Source organism: Cyanistes caeruleus, chromosome 9 (genome assembly GCF_971803275.1).
Source record: "Cyanistes caeruleus chromosome 9, bCyaCae1.hap1.1, whole genome shotgun sequence".
Classification (NCBI taxonomy): Eukaryota; Metazoa; Chordata; class Aves; order Passeriformes; family Paridae; genus Cyanistes; species Cyanistes caeruleus.
The window spans coordinates 19045479-19068281 of record NC_141709.1 but is presented as its reverse complement, the minus strand read 5'-3'; the positions used below and the strand labels follow the sequence as shown (position 1 = coordinate 19068281).

General features: G+C 41.0%; 2 protein-coding genes across 3 annotated transcripts in view; both read left to right on the top strand.

The window, feature by feature from the left end:
• The window catches only part of ZNF326 (zinc finger protein 326), a 95698-nt gene that overhangs the window by 9985 nt on the left and 62910 nt on the right, over window positions 1–22803 (top strand). Inside the window, exon 2 of the mRNA XM_086841515.1 lies at window positions 1711–1850. The gene's annotated coding sequence lies outside the window, so the exon portion shown is untranslated. The remainder of the gene's footprint in view (window positions 1–1710; window positions 1851–22803) is intronic.
• Window positions 1–22803, top strand: part of LRRC8D (leucine rich repeat containing 8 VRAC subunit D) — a 52885-nt gene that overhangs the window by 10093 nt on the left and 19989 nt on the right. Inside the window, exon 2 of one of the 2 annotated variants that reach the window (XM_086841510.1) lies at window positions 1711–1850. The exons of the other annotated variant lie outside the window; for it this stretch is intronic. The gene's annotated coding sequence lies outside the window, so the exon portion shown is untranslated. The remainder of the gene's footprint in view (window positions 1–1710; window positions 1851–22803) is intronic. 2 annotated transcript variants of the gene reach the window in all.

The following is a 22803-nucleotide window of genomic DNA, read 5'->3' as shown; positions in this document are numbered from 1 at the left end:
CTCTCTGACCTCGTGGAAAGAAGGGTTACAGAAGCCAAGGTGAATGGCCCCGTGGCTATGAGCGTTTTCTGTTAGACCTCAAGTATGATCCAAAGGTCTGTTCTGAAGCCTGCTTGCTGTGGACTTTTGGAAATTATATACTCACAGGTTTTTTGCTCCTTGTATTTAAAAAACTGGAGTCTCTGAAAACTCCAGTTCTGCATAAAAGGATTTGCTTCTCCTGAGACCACTTGACCACCCCAAGGCCTTTCAAGAAAAAAAGTCTATGAGGCATATTTTATTTGATGATTTGACAGTATTTTCCCCATCTCCTTATCCTGGGTCTGTACTTCTAAGAAGAAACCTGGAACAGCAGGTTCCTGCTGACCTTTAAAATTATCTCAGCAGAAAGCCTGACAGAGGGTGGCTTGTTCCTGTGTGCTTCTGAGTGCCAGGGGGTGCCACCCCTGAAAATGCCTCAGAAAAAACTGGAGGGTGATTTCAGGGGGGCTTTGTTTGAATTTTTTTCTGCAGTAGTTTGGGAGCAGCTCAAGTGAGTGCACTCAAGGGTGAGTGCACTGCTCTTGGTGCAGACCCTTAGGGCAGCACAGTTCTGCTGCGGGCACCGCTGGGGTGGAGGCAGTGGGCTGGGGGCTGAAGCAGGGAATGCAGCTGGCTGTGGCTGTGGAGCATCCTCTGCTCTGGAGGCTGTCCTTGTACCTGCACTGTGTACCTGGGGCTTGCTGCTGTTGCAGTGAGTGCCTGCTGCACTGGTGTTGGCACCCTGGCACAGTATGCTGTGGTTGGCAGTGCTAGGAACGCCTTGGGCACACAGCAGTGCTGCTTGGGGTGCAGCAAGGACAGAGAGGCAGTGGCAGCCAGCCAGCTGCACACCGAGAGTCCTGTAGAATCCTGCCTGAGGGATTCCTTTTGGATATGGAACAGCATTGGTTTACATAGCAGCTTTCCCCATGTTTGTTGATTGGAGGCAATTACTGTAAAATACTTGATTTATAACAAGGCATACTTAATAAGCAACAAACTAAAATAAATATTCATGAATTACCTGCTGGAGTCTGGCTGTTCTTTTTGCTGAGTTGCTTTCCATCCGTGTGCTCTGCACAGCTGTGGAGCCTCTGAGTCTATGGAGGTGAAGGCAGCCATACTGACTCTTAGGTGATGTAAGTTTTGGGCTGAAGGAGGAGGACAGTCCCACTTCACCTCTATGTTGTTCATCCCAGAGGACTGACGTGTTTTCCTGAGATTTTTCCAAGCAGCTCATTTGACTCTAGGTGGTCTGCTTGCCTGGCATTTGGCTGTAATGCAGTAGTTGAAATGTCATCAAAGTGTTTGTGTGGAGCACGTGCGCTGTGCAGCTTCCATGCCATTGAGGTCTGGACTGGGTTTTGTGGTGCTGTAGGGAGGTGATGGTGTAGAAATAGCAGTGCTCTTGGTTAAGTTAGGATGAGCCAACATGTTTAAGAAAATATGTGGGAAATGACAAATTGCTCATTTGGGATCTATGCTCTTTGAGTATAGGACAACTCATTTAGAGTAGTTCCAAAGTTATTAAAACAAGGATGTGCTCACTCTTCCCCAGAGATGAAGCACTGTCAGCAAAAGGATGAGTAACTTTTGTTGTCTGTGTTGCAGAGTGGCATTCCTCTGACCCCCGCTACTATGACCGCTTTATTTGGCCAGTTTAATTCACAGCAGTTTGTTTTTATATAGGAGGAGTCTGTGGCGCTTGTCAAAATGAGAAAGTGATCATCAGAGTCTGGCTTGGTATTCCTGCTGCTGGAGCCTTCAGGAGCCAGCACTCAGCCCAGCTGAAGCCAGAGGAGGAGGGCGGAGAAGCACAGCCTGATCAGGTACTGAGCCAGTAATGGGAAAAGTTGTCTGATTCAGAGTTAAGCTATGGATGATGATTAGTTATAAAAGGCTACATTCTTTAGAAGGTCTTGTTAACATCTGTGATGCAATGGAGGCCTAGTAAGGACAGCTACATGTGTGGGCCAGGTATGGATGCATGTTACATGTCTGAGTTCTGTAACAGACCTGAGGTGAGCATAAATGAGTGCAACGTATTTTGTGGGGTATTTGATTTGCACATCTAACGTGCAGTACAGCTCAGTAGTATGTGTTTCCAAATACCATTTTCAGGCTTCATGTAAGTTATAAAGAATGGGCTAGGGATACTCTTAACAAATGTTTGAATATTGTAGAGCAGTTTGATGTCTTGAGGAAAGGCTTTTCCTCAGCTTTATTCTTTGTTCTAGCAGGGAGACTGCAGTGCTAGCTTTTGATGAGCAGTATGTTATGTGGGAACTGTGGGGCACAGAGAGGTAGCAGACTGATGGGTTTTAAGACAAAACCAACTGTCAGCTTGCTTGCTATGTTTTCATTTGCTGAGATATCTGTAACCATTCCTGGAATGTGGTATTTATTCTTGCAGTCACATCTTTCAGATCGTCGTATTTGAGAAAATTTAGGTTCATCTTGTGTGAAGACAGAGAAGTTCAAGGTTTTGATTTATTGTATTCACTTTGGAGGTTTTGTCTTATGTAATTGTACTTTTCAGTTTATGTGGAACTCCTGCTCTGAGGATGATGTTTTGAAAAGACTTTGCATATTTTTATGTACTATTAGAGATCCTTTAAGAGCAAGGCTACTACTTATGTGGGCTTGTACAATGCTTGAGATGGTAATGGCATGGAATTTACTGTTAGAGGGAGCAGCCTTTGAAGAGGCACAATATTTTTTCATCTCAAGTGATGCTTTCTCTCCAGAAATACCAGCCTCTGTTGCTTAGACTGTCTGAATTTATTAGTTGCATTTTTATATATTTTTTTTTCTTTATTAACCCAGGTGGAAGCAGTGAGGGTTTGTTTAAAATCCGTTAAGAAAATTATGCCTAAAGTTCTAGAGGTAATTTCCAGCTGTGATTATATCTTTCCTGGTGTGGTTAAAAGATAGACTCTTTTTCTAGCATCCATTGTGAATATTTTTTTTTGTCTTGGGAAATAAGAATCAGCATTTATTTGATTCAACAACCAGCTTCCTGCTTCCCAAGGAAGAGATAGTGGCTCATTCGTCTGCAAACATCCCTCCTGTGGAGAGTCTTTGTTGGGGAGTTAGAGGAAAGCTAGCAGTTCCTAGTGAAATAGCTGTGTAGCAGGATGAAGAGGGATTATTGAAGCATTACTAGGAAATTCATGGCTGTGTGGAAGACCTTATGTACTCCACAGACAAGCTGACCTAAATTCTGCAGCCAGGCCTTACTGGTTTCTGTGTTGATGTAATGTGGCAGGCTGGATAACCCGCAGCAGATCTGGGGTTTAAAAAAGTTAAAAAAAAAAAAGAAGAGGCAGTACAGAGAGGATTAATATTTGAGTGGAAACACAGGCAGGCAAGTCTTTAAAAGTATACTGAATCTGTCTGAATTTTTTTTTCTATCCCACACTTTTGTGTTCTTAGTACTGAGTATTTTTTTACATTGCCAGGATGGGTCTGTATTATAAGGATGCTCATTAGGATAAGTGGAGATGTTGTTTACTCCAGGATGGGGGATACATGGATGGTTTTTCTCATAAGAGGCTTTTACAGATGGCTTAGAGTTCTGAGATAGATTTTAGCAAAGGAATTGTGCTAAGTATCTTATCAGTAGTGAAACAGTTAACACAACTGACACTTGAACTCTTGGGGTGAATATCCACTTAACAGAAATGGAATGGCTTAGTCTTGAGTTTCTAGGTGATGTTTGTTTCTCAAGATTATACGTTACACAAAACATGACACAAAAATCTGAACAGAAAACAAAACGCCAGATCTATCTATCAGAGTCCAGTTGGTCAGTCTGACCTGAGTGCAGTGTTTTTGTGCTGTTACTTCTTGTAGTAGTGTTGTGACTTTGCAGTTTAGTTTCTGCTGGCGCAGATGTGGTGTGAGGGCAGTTACTGCTTCCTGCCTTTTTCTGTACACATAAGCTAGACTGATGCAATGCTCTCCTTTGCTTTCACCCTTCCTGCTTGCACGCTTTTGTCACCTGGTCTCACCATTTCCTTCTTAGGTCTACTGGTATGAGAGGAGTTTTTTTGTTAGTACTGCTTTTACCATGTCCTGTGAAAGGAATGGTTTATGCAGGCAGAAGAAAATTGCAATCACCAGAAGGGCTTTTGCAGTAAGATTTTTGCTGGCGTAGTTGGGAAGCAGGGAAAAAATATCGGCTGATACAGTTCAATGGACAAAATATTAAAGTGTGGCTAGGGGCTTTCCTGTGGAAGTGTTCTGGTCTGGTTACTGTGATGGAGTGTGTGTGTATATTTATAATACATTTCAGTCTGGAAACCTTTTTGTGGGAGCATAAGCTTTAAGTCTTGAATTATTTTAGAGGAATTTCCGCAGCTGCAGCATCCTGAAGTGCCAGGGGAAATAGTGATATTCTGAAACATTGCTGGCTTATTTTAGATCACATTTCACTTGATGTGCTTTTGATTTGTTTTAAGAACAACTTGTCTGTATAAGCTATTTGTTTACTATACGCACATAATAAGCAGCAATGCTGACCTTCGACTGGAAACCAGAATGACTGCTGGTCCTGCTGTCCCACTGCCAGGAGCAGGTATGGTGAGGGGATTAGAGAGCAAGGGCTGTTTTCCCTTGTGTGTGTTTCAATACCAGAAGCAGTAATTAGAAGCTTATTAATTGACAAATCAATTAAATTGATTGAAATTCCCTCCAAAATGATAAACTGGTTTTTGCTTGCCACAGTGTTTTCATCAAGGCTACCTCAAGGCAGAAGCAATGTTTTCCTTAGTGCAGATATGGATGTCATTTTGACTAATTCTTTGCAATGAAAAGAACTTTTGTGTATCTCACTCCAATGTTACAGTTTTCATGTTGGTTCAGCTTTTCTTTCTTCCTGTCATTCCAGGAGAATTTTCAGTGTTATTGTCAGAGACAGAAACTGGGAAATAGCTGGAAAGCAGTCCCACTTCGGTGGGTTTTTTTCACTGTTTTTGCTCTCGTATTTCTTTGCCTAGACAGGAGACTTGTCCATTACTGATAGCAAAAGCCAGTCCCCACAGCCACGGGTCAGTGAGCTGAGCTGCTTCCAGCTTGTCCTTCTGGAGCCTGAGCCCAGCCTGGCCGCGGGCGGTGGCACCGACAGCACTCGGGAGGAAGGAGATGGCGCTGGCAGGGCTTGTCGCCAGCTTGCTATAGCAGAGAAAAAGCTGAGCAGGGTCACCATGCAGCACTGCTCTCTTTCAGCCTTCTCTGGAGTAATGTCTTGTTGCATGGTTTTGTGTTCACAGACCTGGTTTGTACTGGCTGTGTATCAAATTCAGTGGGCTGTAGTATTCTTAGCTGTGTGTTTTGACATATTGTGATGTTGTTTTGAAATACCTACCTGGTCTCAGTTCTCAGCTGGAATCTCAGGATCCTTTTGGATAGATGGGAAGGGGTTCTCAATATGTTGCTCCCTCAAGCTTTGTCTGTTGTCTTTGGTAGGTGATGCTGTTTTGAAGAAGGCAGCGCCATCACAGTTCTTGTTCTCTTGGAGGCTGAGTGAACACTGGAGGACTAAATCAGTGTAGTGAGGTGCAGCATCGAAGAGTAAGAGCTGCCTGTCCTTGTCCATAACTGATTTGGTTTCAGGAGAGGTGAAAACACTTCCAGCAACTGAGAAACCACAGGAGGTATTGGACTGGGGAAAAGTCCAGCCTGACCTTTCCAACACCAGGTTTTCCTTGTGTCCATGGGCCCAACACGTCTCGTAGTGCTGTGTCTGCACATGATGGTAAAGAGGACAATACCATAAGATGTTGCTAACATTATTGCCTTGCACCTCAGATAGTAAAGATGGAGGGAAGAGAGAGAGAGAGATTTGCAAGGGGAAAAATGAACAAACAGCTCTTTGTTGCTCAATTATTTTGGTGCTTCTGTGGTTTAGCTGTTATATTGTGTTACTCTGTCCACAGCTTTTTATGGGTCTCTTTTAAAAAAAATTGAAATTTGAATAAATAATACGTTTCTCTAGTTTTATTTATTATTCCAAGTGCTAGAATATGCTTGCAATTACAACATTCCACTGCCTCTGGTGATTGGATATATAAAATTCTGGCCTTTGTTGCTGAGCAATGAATTCCCAAACTTTCTGCTTATCTGACTGCATTTCATGAAGTAGGTTTTCTTCAGTGTATTACTGGAAACATGGAAAAGTCTTCTATGTGTAATTAGAATTGTTTTGATCAGTAAAGCATCAGTCTCTTTTCCATTCCATTAACTCTTACATTCTGCAGGAGCTGGGCAAGAAAAGTGATTTTTTTTTTCTGCTCATAAACTGAATCTTCTACCTTTTGAGGAGTAAAATGTTTTTCCAGGCAGACTGCAAAACAACTTTCGTGGGTACTTCAAGTAATTATTTAAGGAATGTAATGATTGTTAACATTACTGATTTTGAAACATTGGGGGAGAAGCAATTCAATGAAAATAAATTTTTAGGAAAGGAAAATGCTGTACAGCCCCTTCCCCCCTGGCCCCACCACGTGCTGTTTTGAAATTCTGTGGTAGTTAGTTAAGGGGAGCACTCCCCAGGTTTGGGTTTGGTTTCTTTTTTCCAAACATTACTATGGAGGTAGCATGGTAGTGTAAGGCTTTAGAGGCAAAGCTCAAATGCCACTCCACTATTTCCCCCCCCAGAACCCCAGCAGATTGTTGCTTGTACCAGAGCTGCACTCTGGTGTCTGGCTGTCCAGTTTGCAACTGGATCTGGCAGTCCCACATGCTTTCCCTTTTTGGCAGGTCGTGTGTGTTGGTGACTTGCTGCCTCCCACGACACCAGGCTGGGATGCTGCTAGTGCTGCTGAAGGCTGGGAGCAGCAGACATTGCTGTGCCATGGGTGAGATGGGAAGGACTGGAAATACAGTTTTTCTTTAGATGTGAGAAGCTGTGGGCTGTGATAGGACCAGACAGTCACCTCTCAAGTCACCACCTTTTGGATATTGACTGTTTTTTCCTAAGTTTTTCTGTGCTCTCTAGTCCTTGGGCAGTCACTGATTGGTAGTAATTTGCAGTCAAGTTCAAAACAATACCAGTTTTTCCTTTTCAGCTCAGGGAATGGGATGGGGAGTTGCAGGTAACCTCTGCAGCATCTGGGTGAGTATTTGTGAAGCCAGGGTGGGTGGTGATGGAGCTGGGAGATACCAGAATGGAGAACATGGAACATAAAGCACAACTGATCTTGCAGGAATGTATTGGCCCATTCCTCTGGACTGTGCTGTTCTGGTATGTGTATTTAAATTGAGACAATCTGAAATAACTGGCTGTCAACTTGTTAAAATAATCAGGTTGCCAAGAGCTCTTTCCTTTTGTTAAGCTCAATTTCAGATTTATTGCATATTTTTTCACCTTTAATGGAACTTATTCAGGGGATGCAAATGTGAGGTTTAGCACACTAGTTCCACTCTCTGCAGTTCATTTAAATTTTCTTTTCATTTCCTTTTGCACTCCTGCTCTGTCTCAGCCAGGGTTCAGTAGGAAGGTAGCAATGGAGAAACTCTTCCCGTCACAGAAAGGATATGTCTAGGTTGTAGGAGATGGGAAAATGAGAATTGGAGCTCTCATCCATAAACATTAATCAAAGCTTATTTCAAAAGCCTTTTCTGCCTTTGTTAGACTAGTTGGAGGTATGCCAACCTAAAGAGCCCCAAACCTGCTTGAACTTTTACCTCGATCTTCATGTGTAATATCCTAACGAGGGGCAGAGCTACTTCTGTTTCCCTTGTATGTTGGATAGCACTTTCATACATTGGTGGTGGAACTCGGGTGGCTTTTTGTAGTGCCATTGAGTTTCTTGTGTGGGTTGTTCAGATAGCTGTGCTAGTAGGAAGACAAACACTTAAAATTGAAAAATATGACGAGGCAAGGGCTGTCAAGCATTATGCATCAGTTTTGTACTTTGCATGCTGAGGTCCTGGCCTGCTTGAGGTCTCTAGGTGCTTCTGCAGTTTAAGTGTTTAGCAGTGATAATGTCTGGCAGAGGGATTCAGTGTGCAAGGACACCTGAAAAAACAACCTTTAATCCTTTCCTTGAAATGAGCTGGTTTCCAGGTTTCTGTTTTTTCAGAGAGGTTGGACAGAGTGCTTCCATTCATTGTGTGCTGGCGTGATATTCAGTCATCAGTGCCTTGTTCTAATAGTTGTCAACAAAATAATATTGATAGAGCTGACTTACTGGATGTTTTTTCCCCTGCATGTGTGCTGCATTCATTCTTTGAATGTATTTTTTTTTCTCAGAAGTAATCAATATACCAGGAAAGCCCCATTCACCAATAACATCTGAAAACAACAAAAAGAACAGAAGATCCGAAAGCTCTCAGATATCCCTAAACAGCAACAACAAAATGAGCTATAATGTGGTAAGGGAGAGAGCTGTTTGTAGCCAAGGGCACTTGCTAAGAGGGAGACAGATTATGAAAGCCCACCATTTATCTTTGATTTTTGAATGAGGGAAAATGTAATTGTGTTCTCTAAATAAATGCGTGGAGTAGTTATGTTACATATTGTTCATTACGGTATTAAATGGCTTGTTAATATGAATAGTGTCACAGCTTGTCACAGAAGGCCTTGGTGTTTATTCTTGGTGGTTTATTCTATTCTTTCTAGATAGTCTGATTACAGATAATGGAACTAGACAAGCTAAAGGGTCATGGCATTTTAGAAAGAGATTCTCTAAAGAATATCTCAAGGACCTTTTAGAGTTAGAGGCATCCCCAAGATAAGCTGTTACTCATCTGAGGCCATGGATACAAGTGCTTCTTGCTTATTAAATGCCCCAAATGTGAGTAGATGTGTGTATGGTTAAAAGGCTCTGTGAATCAGTACTGGCTGAAAATGTTTTCTGAAGTTTGTATGGGTTAAACAGTTTTAATGATGTTTCTTGACACCTTTTCTGCAATGTCATCATTGAAATATGCTCATAATATGAAATTGAAATAGGGTACTATTAACAGCATATTTAGGAGATGGGCTTGTTTTCATTCTGTACAATCAGAGTGCACATAAGGAATGTGCATCTTGTTTTCACAGCAGTCATAGACCAGTCCTCAGGAGCTGACTCACTGCTATTTTGTAAGCAGGGTTTGCCTTTCTTTTATGCGGTTCTGCATTTTTCCATTCCACAGTCCATGGTAATTTAGATCTTAAATGTGCGGGTGTTAAAAAGCCTCCTTCCTGGAGTAGATCTTATTCCTGTGTATGTGGTGTGTACTTAGCCTAATTTGATACTAACAAAAGTAATTCTTTATTATTCCACTTTTTTCTAGTTGGGTCTTAATCACCTTATGTTGCAAGGCACTTTCCCTGCACCTACCATGATCATTAACAAACAAGTATTAATGATTTGGGGAAATTGTATTTGGTCTGTTAGTTATTGTTACACTATAGCACTAGTAGAGGCTTGTTTTTAAATTTTCCTGCACAATATTTGACTTTCTTGAGTTTCAGATTAATTGTCTTGTTCTACTTGCATTTTAACTGAGCTTTGCTATTGGGATGTCGTGGTAGGGTGGGACTGGTAAAAATGGGTTGCCGGAAAGATACAGAAGGAAACTCTCTATAACTTGAGTATTCAAGTTAGAATTTCTAATGTGTAGCATACCTTGAATAACACTGGATTCCATTATTGACTTCCAAAATCACTTAACCTCACTCTCACACCTTAGTAACACTTTATTCATGGCAAGTCAGATATTTTCCTGTGGCTTTTCATTACTTGCTTTTACTTGGCTCAGTTAGATTATTTTTTTTCCACGCTGGCATCTTTGGAGGAAATAAAGTGCCAGAAGTCTTCAGTGCTGTCAAGGTTTTTATATTTTAATGAAAAGCTTTTCTGAAAATAACTGTGTGCTAATGGGTAAATCAAACTTTGGAAAAAGTTCTGCTACCTTTGTAATTTTATAGCTTTCTTAGGTAAAAATTGGAAGATCAGATTGTTTTAATTGATGTTTTTGAGAAACTTGTGTGGCTGGAAAACTGACAATAGTCATGTGAATTTCGTATTAGTTCTGCATGAATAAAATCAACAGCAGCACTCTAGGCTGCTGCTAGAACTATTTCCAGAAAAACCATAAAGGAGAGATAACCCAGCAGAGACTTTTTGTGTGTTCCTCGTATTGATAGCTTCAAGACTGAGCATAATAAAAGGGAAAGATCTAAATCATTCTTACGGACAAATGTTGAAGAGATACTGGTTTTCCTGGTAGTATCCAGGAGGCTACAGAGAAGGGAGAAACAATAAGAAGCTTTTTGTTTCCTGAGTGGAGTTTCACATTTGACACTGGTGAGTGGGAGCCCGATTCGAACGCATTGGGCCACTGGAAGAGCAGCACCTTCCCTGGGAGCTGCTGGACTTCAGCCTGGGTGTTCCTGCAGGAAGCTCCACTCTCTGTCTGTCTCTTACTGCTAGGTTTTCTAAGCCTTGATGTGGTCTTGTTACTGCTGGCAAAAAGTTACATGTGTGGGAGATATGCAAATGTGTTTTAATGTTCTGATATAATTTTAGCATGGGAAAAGAGCAAGCTCTGTACATAGGTGTCTCCAACTGAGCTCCAGTCTTGCAGCTCAGTTTATTTAATAGAGCTGTCAAACTTTGAGAAGGGATTTGCATGGATGTGGGATATAGGATCAGGTTCATAATATTGTAAACTTAAAAAATAGCTTCTATCAATCCACAGTTCTCTAAATTCCTTTACAGACAGTAGAAACTGTGTCTGAATGAGTGTAGAAGAGTTGTATAGTTCAATGACATGATAATTGAGAATTTTAGGTGATGTGAATCCTCTTATTTACAGTGTATACTGTCACTGAAAGAATACTGGCTTTGCAATGATTCTAAATACTGTCTTGTCTTTTTTTTATTTTGTTTGTTTTTTGTTTTGTTTTATTGTGGGGTTGGTTGTTTGTTTGTTTTGGGTTTTTTTTGTAATTTTTCTTTCCAGGTATAATGTGGATTTGATGATCGTGTGGCAGAGGAATGAATCTACTAAAATCCTTTCTACTAAAACCCATATACAGGGTTAAGTATTGCACTCAGGAGGGTAATGTTCCAGTGGAATTGCAGTCTCCCCATAACAGTTTAGACTTTGGTAAAGCAAGTGGATGAGTCATTGCAGGGATTTGATGGCTGAAAAGATTGATTAATAATTAATTTAAAAGCAAGATGCCCTTTCCTTTGTCCTAGCTTTCAGCCATTCAAAAGATCATCAGATTCCCACATGTAGTTTAACATTTGAGTACTAGGGACGTGTTTGTTTTGATGTCTTTCCCTGAACTGCAAATGTTGCTTTGTCTTTGCTTTTCCTCACACATTATTTATAGAGATATAAATGTCAAATTTGATTCAAGTGTTCTGATGAGGTTACAGCACTTTGAAGGAGCCAGATGTTCCCATTTGGTGTGCTAGGGTTATACTTGCCTCATGACCTTTTTGAGGTGCACTGATATACCAGGTGCTTCATGGGTAATGGCATTCCCAGTTTTCAGGAATTCTCACATATGGGTTCTTTGCTTTTCTTCAGTAGTTGTTTGTCAGTCAAGGATTTGTATTTCTAGAGGTTTGTATTTGAGCTGAGTGTCTAATGGGAAAGCCTGGGTCCAGGGTGCTTTCTGCCTTTATGCTGGGATGCTGGTAAAAGTGAAGAATGCTGCTGACTGCAGTGTGACCCTGAAAGGATGACTCAAAATGAGCCATTTGAATTCAGTTACATTAGCATAAATAATGTCTGTTTGGGGGGGGGGGGGGGGGGTGTTAACAGCAGTATTGAGTATTAAGGTCACAGATGTGGGGTCAATCAAAACCAATCCATGAAAGGTGTGAAGGAAGCTTTAGCAACCTTTTGGAATCCTTTAAGGTAGATTGATACCCTCTTGAGTGCTCCTGTCTGGGGCAGATCTTGATACGAGATAGGTCTTGTGACTCTGATATTAGAAGAGGTAATAGCCTGTGTTTTATTTTTCTGGTTAATTAAAAGCATGCTATGTGCAATCCTGGGCAGTTTAGGTACTGAATCTTGAATATTTAGTGCATGGTGAACATAGATCAAGGCATTTGTTTACTGACAGTTTACAAAAAGCCACTCTCCAAACTTTCATTTTTACTTATTTATAAGAGTGAAAGGTGAATGAAAATGTGTAATTATCTTACCTTGAGCTGTTGCTATCATTCATAATTTAAACTTGAAGTGCTTCACATTTTCAGTGTAATGATCTCCTTAATCATTAGATTCTGAACCATGGCTTGACTGTAGTCTTCTGATCAGGCTTCTGTAAAAAGAAAAAGGCTCCTAGGTATTTGGTACTAAGATGTAGCTTCTGGCACAGGTGTTTGTCACATTGCATGTTGTCAGGTATGTAAGGTACAGCAGCTGACACCTTGAACTTTGCAAAGATTTGAAGATTTGTCTAAATTTTCCAGCCTGCAGGTAATGAAATACTTTGGCCTCCTTTGACTATGAATGTTATTTTATTGTAGTCAAAAGTTAAGATTTAGTTGCACTACTTTATAAATGCTGTATAATAGTTATTGCAGAGTTACTATGAGTAGGGATTTTAGCCTTTGCAAAGAGAGCATTGGAGTTATACTTCAGGAAGTTTTGTATAAAGAGGTTATATTTTGGCCTTTGTAATAAAACCACTATTTGCCTGGGCACAGAATATGGAAGGAGAAAGCTCTCCCTCCCACTACCTCTTTAATTTGTGTTGAAAGCACTGAAGATAGGAAATGTGGAGACGAGATTTTAGGTGCAGGGAAGAATATGTAATCTGATTTATAAAACAAGACCTTCTTGAATGCTTGTTTTACTCCAGCAAAACCTCCTTTGGTAAACGTCATGTGCAGGATTGAGTGGGTGTTCACCTGCTGGTTTGCAGGGAGAAGAGGACAGGAAAGCAGCTTGCTCTTGAGGGGTGCTGGGAAGAAGTGGATGATTTCACAGCTTGAAGTATATAAAACTTGCTCTGGTGTCAGAATGGGCAGTGGAATTTGACAAGAAGTGGGAGGGGAGAAGTGTGTGTGTGACTAGGGTGATACTTTGTGTTCTGGAAGGAAGAAGCAGGGTCTGGAATTCATAGTTTGACATTTTTGAATGTGAGAAAGAAGCCAAAGGAAGCTAGTGGGTGTTTGGACATGACTGATTTGCTCCAGTTTACAAAGTAGGTGTGGACAGCAGAAATCAGAAGGACAGCAAGAAATCACTAGGTTTTGTTTTTGTTTTAACTGAAGGGGCAAAAAACTACCAATGGAATGGTCATCAGAGGCACTCTGACCTGCTCTAGGTCCTGATCTTGGAGCCTGGCAGTGTAGCTGTTTTCAGCTCACAACTTGAGAGCCACTTTCCTCTGGATTCCTGCCATTGGAAGCATCCTAAGGCAGAGAAGTCCCTAAAGAGAAGTAGTTGCAGTTACATTAGCTTCTTCTCTGGGATCTTTGCAGAACCCCTGGGTGGAGGAGATAGGGGTCAGAGAGGGGTTGGTGTTTCCTCCAGACCTTATCAGATTTGCCTGCGGAGAGAGATTGGTGAGTTGAGCAATGGTGCTGTAAGAGGATTCCATGGCAGAGCGGGTGACTCTGGCTACTGGAACTTGTCCTAAGGAGCCAGGCTCGCCAGGGCAGCTTGCCTGAGGGTCTTGGTGCAGAAGTCTGTGCAGTGGGAGTTAACATACACAAAGTGTGTGCCTGCGCAATCCTTGTGCATTAACTTGGTAACTTTTCTAAGGTGTCTCCTGTTAATTACCTCACTGTTGAATAGGTGAAAAGTAAGATTGGGGTTTCTTTTCTTTTTATTAAGCTGAACTAGAAATAGTCCCTATGGGTTTTGAGGCTTGGCCACAAGAACATTACTTATCATGTGGTGTCACATCAGCTGAAATCCTCAGACAGTAAGGCTGCTGGATTTCCCGACACTTGCCTTTCTCCTAGTCTGTCACAATTCTTCCACCATTCAGACTGGCGTTGCTTGTATGTTTGGGTTACAGGGGTAACAAAGCCTGTGAAACATGACAGTCTGTGAAAAATAAGTCTGTAATGTTCCTTCAGTTTTTCTACTGGGATAATTTTTCACATGTACATTTGCATTAATAGCAGTTGGCTAGTTAATAAATACAGTGCCCTGTGAAATTAATGGGTTATTAGGGTTGGATGGGTTCATACGGTGCCCTAAGTGCTGCAGCTTTCACTAGCTAGCTGTGCCTTTGCTTGTGTGCACAGCGGAGTTGTTTACATGTTAGGAATATGCTAGAGGCAAGGAGAAAGGAACAGCTTTAATGTGATGCAGCTTAGATGCTCTGTGGGGGAGGCTTCAGAATTGTTCATAACAGGATCAAATGTCAATCAATGTTTTGAGAAGAATAAAGTTACTGTTTATGAGAAAATTAAAGAATAGTATATTACATGCTTTTTCTCCATCTGTTTTTGACCCTATCTAGGAAAATGTCCCTCTGCTGTGGTTCTTTTGAACCCTGTAAGAGTATCAGTGGTGCCTAGAAGCATCTATGCAGACCTCTCCTTTTGGCTCCAGCCACTTCTCTGGGCTGCCTTCAGTAAGGAAACAAATAATATGCCAGTCAGCTTCTTTCAGCTCTTCCATGAAAATTCTGGTGGTCATGCTGCTGAGGATGCTGCTGGAACATTGTGGTTACTATTAAATTTCTTTTACAGGCACGTCTGGGGATTTACTGCTCTATAGAGTAAGAAAACAGTTCCTCTGACATCAAGCCATGAACATGAGAAAATGGCTTCTCCCTCACTGCAAGGGAGGAGAGAGAGAGAGAGAGAGAAGTGGAGAAGAAAACAGCTGAAAACCTCCTCCTCTCCCTCCAGAGCTATTTTTTGCCAGTGACAGAGAATGGTGGGATGAGCAAAGCTGATCTATAATCTGCAGCAGGCTGTGGCTCTGATCTGAAGATGTATCCCCAGGAAAAAACAATGAGAGCCTAGCTGTGGGGGAGGGAACATCCAAAGTCAAAGCACTTCTCTGCTAGTTCTGCACCTGCAGTTTCTGTTCCAAGCTTTGCATTGTAGGCAGGTGATGCTTAAAATTTGTCAAGAAGGGGCTTTCACATTTTGTCTTAGATTATGTCCCGTGTGTCAGCTGTTAGGGCAACAGGCTGGGGTTTGGAAGAGCAGCTTGAGGAGAAAGGGTAGGGATGGGGAGGGAAGGGCAGAGAAGAATCGTGGATAATTGTGTCAGAATAAAAGGCTTTTCAAGCCAAGGCTAGGTGCCTACTAGAAATGCTTCTCTAAAACCTGGCAAATACGCAGTCAGGAATTCCATTTACCAGAACTCAAGCTTTTCTGATTGTGTGGCTTCTTGCATTCTTCTTAGAATGGTTTGGTGTTGAACCAGTATCCTGATGTGTTGTGATGTCTGGGCCTGTCTCTCAAGGGAGATATTTTGGACAGTTACTCCAAGGTAAATTCTGTGTGTCATTCTGGAGTTAAGGGCTTGTCTTCACATGCCATTAAGAAATTATTCAAGTCAGGTGAAGGTGTGAATTTAAAGTGGATTGCTTCTTGTTCTACATCTTTGAGGCAGAATAATTGATAGTCACTCTGATTCTGAGGAAGAGCATCTGAAGAAGGTCTCAAGCAGTTTAATTAAATCAGTCTTTTAATTTGCATGGTTTTTGTCTTAAGAATTAATCCAAAGTGCCTTATGCAGACAAAGCCTCAAAGTGGATTATATTATATAGGAAGGCTGTTCTTTAGGATTTGGGAGGGTTTATGTGAATGCAGATATATTACTAGTCAGGAATAGCACTTGAATTTTAAAGTCACCTTGTACTTCCATCTAAATTCATTTTTCAACCTTATGACTCTGCTAACCTTAAGCAGAAATTATGAGAGGATGTGAACTGACTTTAGTCTTTGCAATAGACCTTTGAAATGCTGCTGATGGCATCCTTAAAGCTGTCACTAACCATGTAATGACTGAAAGTTTCAGTGGAAACTTCTAGTTCACATATTTAATCTTTTATAGTGAATGGAATGCACTTTAGTGGGTAAAGCTGCTGATTTCTTCTGTGATTTTCTAAGCTGATAGGAGGGTGAAGGAAATTAGAGGAGTACAAGCCCTCTGACCAGATCTTGGAATTCCACCCAAACTGAAATTCTTCCCATCCCATACAAAGTTTTTTTTCAGATACATGTATGGTGCAGGGGCCATCAGCAAAATCTGGGTAGTAGATAAAGGCTGAATGTTCTGTTATTGGAGGGTTTTGGCAACCTGCATAGTTATGTTTGCCTCAAGCTTGATAGGAAGGGACAGAGGAATCTGGCACAGGGATTGTGCACTTCAGACTGAACTGTCTGTGCAGACTGGCAGTTTTGAATATTTATTGCCTAATTCAGGGTGAATTTATTGGAGAAATTATGGGCAGAGCTCTCAATTTTGCATTTTAATGTATTTCAACAGTCTTTTTTTCTTCCTTCTTTACTTTTCTTCCTATTTTAATAAAAAGAGGAATGTCTGAACTACTGTAGGTATTTTTCCTTAGTCATTATCAGTTGTGCAAAATAAGTTGCAGTGGCTGATGTACAGCAAGAATACAGATTATTGCCTTTAAAGTTACTGAATTTAGACTTGTGAAAAATAGGAAGGAATTTCTGATTTAACTAAATTAATGCAAGTATGTGTTCAGCAGCCGTATGAGAGATTAGGTGGAAAGGTCCATTATGTATGTTCAACTACAGAATTCCATCTGTAGACTGCTACTGCCATGCTTCTAAAACACATAACAGATCACTGTGTGTGGATAGTTAGCATATTATTTAAATAAGGTTGTGAAAACGGAAGGTTCTGAATGTTTTTCTTACTGTTGAGGCAATTATAAAGTCAAATGTTGCAGTTTTCTTGCCGAGTACTTTGTTTTATTGCCCTGTGAAAGATTTGGTCCTAGAAACTAAGGACTGATTCTGTACTAAGGTTTAATTTGCAGGATGGAGCACAGATGCCCTCACCTAGTACAGATGAGGGATGTTTTATCTGCACTCTGAGTGCATGTGCTTTGCACTGCCTTTCTTGGCTGAGGAGCAGTACAGTTTCTGAGGCAGTGTCCCACTGGGATCAGACTGCGGTCAGTTCATTTTACCTTGTTCATCAAACAAGCAGCAGATGGCTGGGCTATGCAGAAGCTGTTAACCAGGGTGAGGGTCAGGCTGATGGTAGCAGTCTGAATTTGTATGTTGTCCAGTCTGGTCTTACCAAGTTGGTGACTTGGTAAATACCTCATCTTTACAAGCATGGACTAGATTTTGAGATGCGTTTTGGAGATGTCTGAAATGGCTGATCAGCAAATGTACAGGTTTGTTTCCCTTTGTACACTGTTTAATTTTGTTTTGGTTGCCTCTAGAGCACTGAACATCCTGGTGGCATCATGAAAAGATGTTCAGTGACATGGAAATTTTAGGCCACTGCAGATCAATTCTTGTTTCAGGTCTTCAGCTGAGAAAGCTACTGTGGACTTTGGTATCAAACAGCTAGAAGCTGGTGGTTGCTGTGGGACCATTGAATATGACCCATTTATGTAAAGGATAGACAAACAGATAACAGCCCTGAAGAAATTATACTTAATGCTTTAAAAGACCATATTTGTGATCACAGAGAACCTGATGTCATTGTAGGAAAAAAAAAGTGAATGGAAAACTGATCCCTGTAAGAAGATACTAAATAGTCCAAAAGCTGAAATTCTCGTTTAGAGAAGGAAGACGTCTATACTAACTGGTTTCAGGACACATCTAGAAATTTCAAAGAAAATTTTAAAGAAAAAACAGTAATTACAGGGAATATGGATATATGAGAATGCAAGTTAGAAATAAGGAAGGAAGAGAATTAACTGAATATTTTCTACAGCTCAGCTGTGTTAGCAATAATTCCAGTTACTAGACAGAGATAATAAAGTAGCTCATGGAAAAAAAGTAGAAATATATGTTAATACTCCTTTGTATTTGGGGAAGTGTAGAATGTGTTAGCATCATCAACAGAGAATTAAGTCTGATTTAATAAATTCAGGTTTCTTCTAGGGATATGTAAGTCAGCAGCACTGTGACTTGATTGTTCAAAAGACCTTGATGAAAAGTGTGTAGATGTGCAGACAGTTTTTCATAACTGTTGGTATTGAGGGTCTTAAAACCAACTGTGCCAGAATAGACAAGGAAAGAGTGGGAGACTGACTTAATATTCCAGCTAGCTTGACATTAATAGTCACCAAAATACTGGAAAAATTAAAACAACCAGGACTCTGAGGTGTAGTAAAGCTGTATCTTCAAAGGCATCTGGTGCAAGGGGTTGGAGACAGTTTAACCCATTGTGGTCCTCTGCTACTCCCTAGCTCCTTCCAAGTCCTGTCTCTTGTTCCCTTTCTCAGCAGCAGCAGAGGTAGTCAGTGAGGACTGCTGTGCCCCTTGGGGACTCCTGTCCTGACACGTTACTGCTCTGTGATATTGCAAAAGTAAACCAATTAAGAACTGACTAACTGATGTTTAAAAGTTAGTCACTTGTGGTGAATCATTGTCAAATGGGAATGCTTCTAGAAATCTTGTTTTAAGGATTGAGGTGAGGCCAGATTCCATTGAACGTTTTCATCAAGTAGCTAGAGACAAGGATAGGATCTGTACTGATAGAACTGGCAGGCCATATCACACTAGGCAGTATGGTAAACAAGGACAAGGCAGCTTGTACACTGGAATTTGCACAGCCTGGTGAGCTGTATCAATCAAAGGTGCCATTTATTATAATTGAAGTATTGTGGGGCCTGCACGTGTTGTACTTCAGTGTAATGACAGAATAGGAGCTTGGGGAGAAGACAGCTTGGGGGTACAGTGAGTCAACAACTGGACATGACTGCTGTCTTGCAGGGCAGCAAAGGGGTCTAACTTCAGGTGTAGGAGGGGCAGTGGGCAAAGGGAGGTGAATCATGTACAATTCTGAGATCGCAGCCTGTTGGAAATGGGAGTGAGTTCACGTAAGTCAGAGGAGATATTTGAAGGGTGACTGGTGTTCCACAAGGAGAGCCTCAAAGGTTTGTTCTGTTGCTGAGTTTGTTGTTTCTGAATAGATGAGTGGGGAAGCTCTTTCTGAGGGAGAGAATGCAGGAGACTAAAACACAAACACAAACAGGCATGACACAGAACTGATGGCTGGGAGCTGCAACCAGGCAATTGGAAATAAGTGCATTTGTAATGGTGAGAGAATATAAGTGCTAGAACAAAAAAAAAGCAGAGCAAAGTGGTGGATTCCACCCAAAATGTTCCCAGGGCTGAAAGATTTTCTGAAAGTGTCCTCTGTGCTAAATACAGGAATTACTGAGAGTAGTGGTATGTGATGTCAAACTGACTTCAGTAAGTCACAGGTAGGATTATACAAACCTGCAAACAGAAAACTTGATGTGTGCTGCATAGTTGAGCATCAGCTGGCCTCTCCACTAGAAAGTATATATGCATATAATGACATATCTGTATGTGTATATATATATGTGTGTGTGTATATATACAGATATATGTACATATGCACACACACACACACATACATACATATATATGTGTATATATATAGCGTGTGTGTGTATTCTTCAGGAGAGGCATATACATGGGTGGTGCCACTTGGCCTGAGATATGTAGCTCCTCTGTTAAAATATTTTAAGAGCAACTGAAGAAACTGGAATCCGCAAGTGGTGACCAAGAGTTTCCTAACCATGCATATGGTTCTTCATGGACTCATGGACTGGGAAACATGAGTGTATTTCCACTCTGCTTATGCTTGGAAGTAATTGCTCTCTGCAGAGCAGACTAAATTGTGTGTAATGCCATCTGAACTCCTCTCTCTGGAGCTGACCTTCCTTGCATATAAGCAGTTTTTAAATCTTTGTACTGCTCTTCTCTTGCAGAGCAGCAGCTTAGATCTTTCTGTTCCTCTTCTTGAAGGTGCATCTAAAGGACTGTTGAGAAAAAGTAGAACGGAATGGAGTAAGTGTGGCAGCAGGCTCACAGGAATGAGTTTGAGTAATGTTTTTTTGGGGGGGAGGAGATTGGGTGTGTTTTTTGTGTTAGTTTTTTTTTCTTTTTTATAGTGGAAAGCTAATTTCTGAAACTCACTACTGCATAATACTACTATGGGTAAGAATTGATAGATGTCTAGAAAGGATTAGACACCCAGGAAATTATTTCATTTAGTTTCATATAAATCTGTATTCTGTTCTGGGCTTATAAAACAGTTGGCAGGGGTCTAGTGTAGTGGACTGGTTATTCTATAGCTGTTTACTAGGAAATTTCTTTTGCTGTATCTGTTTCTAGCTACTTTCACAACAGGAACTGGTGATTCAGAGTTCTGTTTCTAAATTTAATATGAGAAGAAGCGTAATTCGGGCTGAAGGAACACTGAGGGTGTGTGTATGAAGGGGAGGTGGTGATAAAGGGAGAGCACACCCTGTGTGCTAAAATGTGTCATTGTGCCTCTAATTGCAGGGCATGCATGCTGATCTACAGACAGAATATGCATGGATCAGAGTAGCAAACTGCTGTTTGAACACTCAGCTTTTCAGTGATGATACTTGTACAGTATTTCTATGTTCTATTAAAGTAATTGATCAGCAGGGAAAATCAAGCATCTTTGAGGATTGATACCATCAGAAGTGGAGAGAGAGATAGAACAAAGAGATTTAAGTTCTGAAAAGAAGAAGGTTTTAGCTGTGTTTTTGTCAGGCAAAAGTCTTCAATTTCCTTTGTAATTACCTCTTGACACTTGTTTTGGAGAAAGCCTCTCTCTGCTCTTAAATGGAGAGTAACAAATACTGTCATTTTCATTACTTTTTTCTTTTCCCTTTTTTTCCTTCCCAAGGTTACATGTAGGTGAGACAGGCACACCCACAACTTTATTTGGTGTGACAGTTGCATCTGGCAAATACAAGTGGACAGAAAGTATTGGAGATACAGGCATAATGACTGTGTGGGTTGTTTCACTTTTGCTTCCCTTTCATGGTTTTCAAGCCCTGGGATAGCTGCTGAGCACTGTTAGCAGCGTATGCCTCAGTGAGCTCCTGAGATATCAAGTGAAGAGCGGAGAGCTCCTCTGTGTTTGTCATGTGTCCACACAGAAACACATATACGTGTTCAGAGAAAACTGGCCAGCTCTGCATGGGTCTTGCAGTTCCCATCTGTTCACTCCCCAAATCTTGGTGGAGAGCAATCTCCAGGATTATAAATAGAGGGGGGAGTCTTAGAACAGAACATGATAAAAATGGTGATGTAGTTAAAGTTTTAAAACTTGAGCAGGTTCAAAAGATGAGCATTTTAGCATTGCTGTCCTTTGTAGATGGGAATGATTATTTTGTTGTCATGCCATTTGAGGCCCAGAGATGAGGACTGGTGAGCAGACTTTCTTTGAAGTTCTTTGCAGGGATAAAAGGAACACATCGGTCCTACCTCTATGGGCTGCCTTTCTAGCACCAATCTTGCAAAGAGTCGAGTAAGGATAATGGACTGTGAACAGAGGAAAGTGTGACGTTGAAGTCATAGATGCTATGAATTGGCTCATAAGAGCTGCATCAAGAAACACAGTGAATTGTGATATTTTGTGGCTTTTGTATGGCTGCCATATTCTTCCCTGCGTGCAGTCATTCCAATACAAGTTAAATTCTTTGTTGTAGAAAAGCTAAATATTTTTGAATGCTGAGTCTAAAACACAGATGATATACTGCAGTAAAAGACTCTCGTGGGATTTTTTTACGAGATGGCTTTTATTTGCTAAATGAGTTTTCAGTAGTTCTTCAGCACATGCTATTGTATTGTTTGTGTGATGTCTTACAGTGTCACTGGTCTGATCTGGACTGTGATGACTGAATAAATTGCATCATTTGCTGACTGTGGAAAGATGGCTTGATCTGTAAGACATATTTGTGCATATGTACATTTTGTAATGTAATTGTAATCATAAATTAAAGATGTTCAGTTAACGCCAAATACGAGCTGTATTCATAACTCTTGCTGTTCTTGTCTACCCACAGGAGTTCCAAGAGTCAGAGGGGATCATAGAGGAAGCTGAAGCTGCTTTTGTACTCGAAGGGGGGGAAAGTAATGAAATAAATTATGTAGTCCAAGGCATCTTGAAAATGGAGACTTTTAAGTGGTCTTTGGGCTTCTACCAAGGAGCATGCTGCTGGCATTTAGGTTTTGTGCATTGGAGGAAATAAAACAGTAGAAATCCCTTGGCTTTCATCTACAGAGAAATAACTACAATTTGCTGCTGTGTTTTGGCCATGTTGGGTTTTGGCATGGTTATGGTAATTTATACTTTTATGTCCTGTGGGTTTTCAGTGACTTAAAATTACTAGGAAGAAGTAGTTTGCCCTGAAGTGATTGGTGAGATGGTGTTACAGTTGGCAGGGAGACTTCAGGAGTTGGAGGATCAGATGCCGTACAGTGTTGTGCCTTTGACAGTGACAGATGTCACAGAGGAGGACTGGAGAAGACTATAGTAGGGGGCTGAGGTGGTGTGACGTGACAGTGATTGTTCCTTGCTGATCCCTGCCTTGGATGATAGAGGTGTAGACCTTGTAATTAAAAAGCTCAAGTGCAAGTCATACTGGGAGAAGTTGAATATTTTATGTTAATATGATTATGCTTTTGCTCATTGCTAAAAAACTTCCAATTTTGAGTCTGTGTTACAGTGAAGATTTATTGAGATCTCTGTTCAAATTGCAGCTATTCACAAGCAGCAACTCAGAGGCAAGAAATCATTTTATGTAACTTAATTTCAAGCAGTGCCATCATC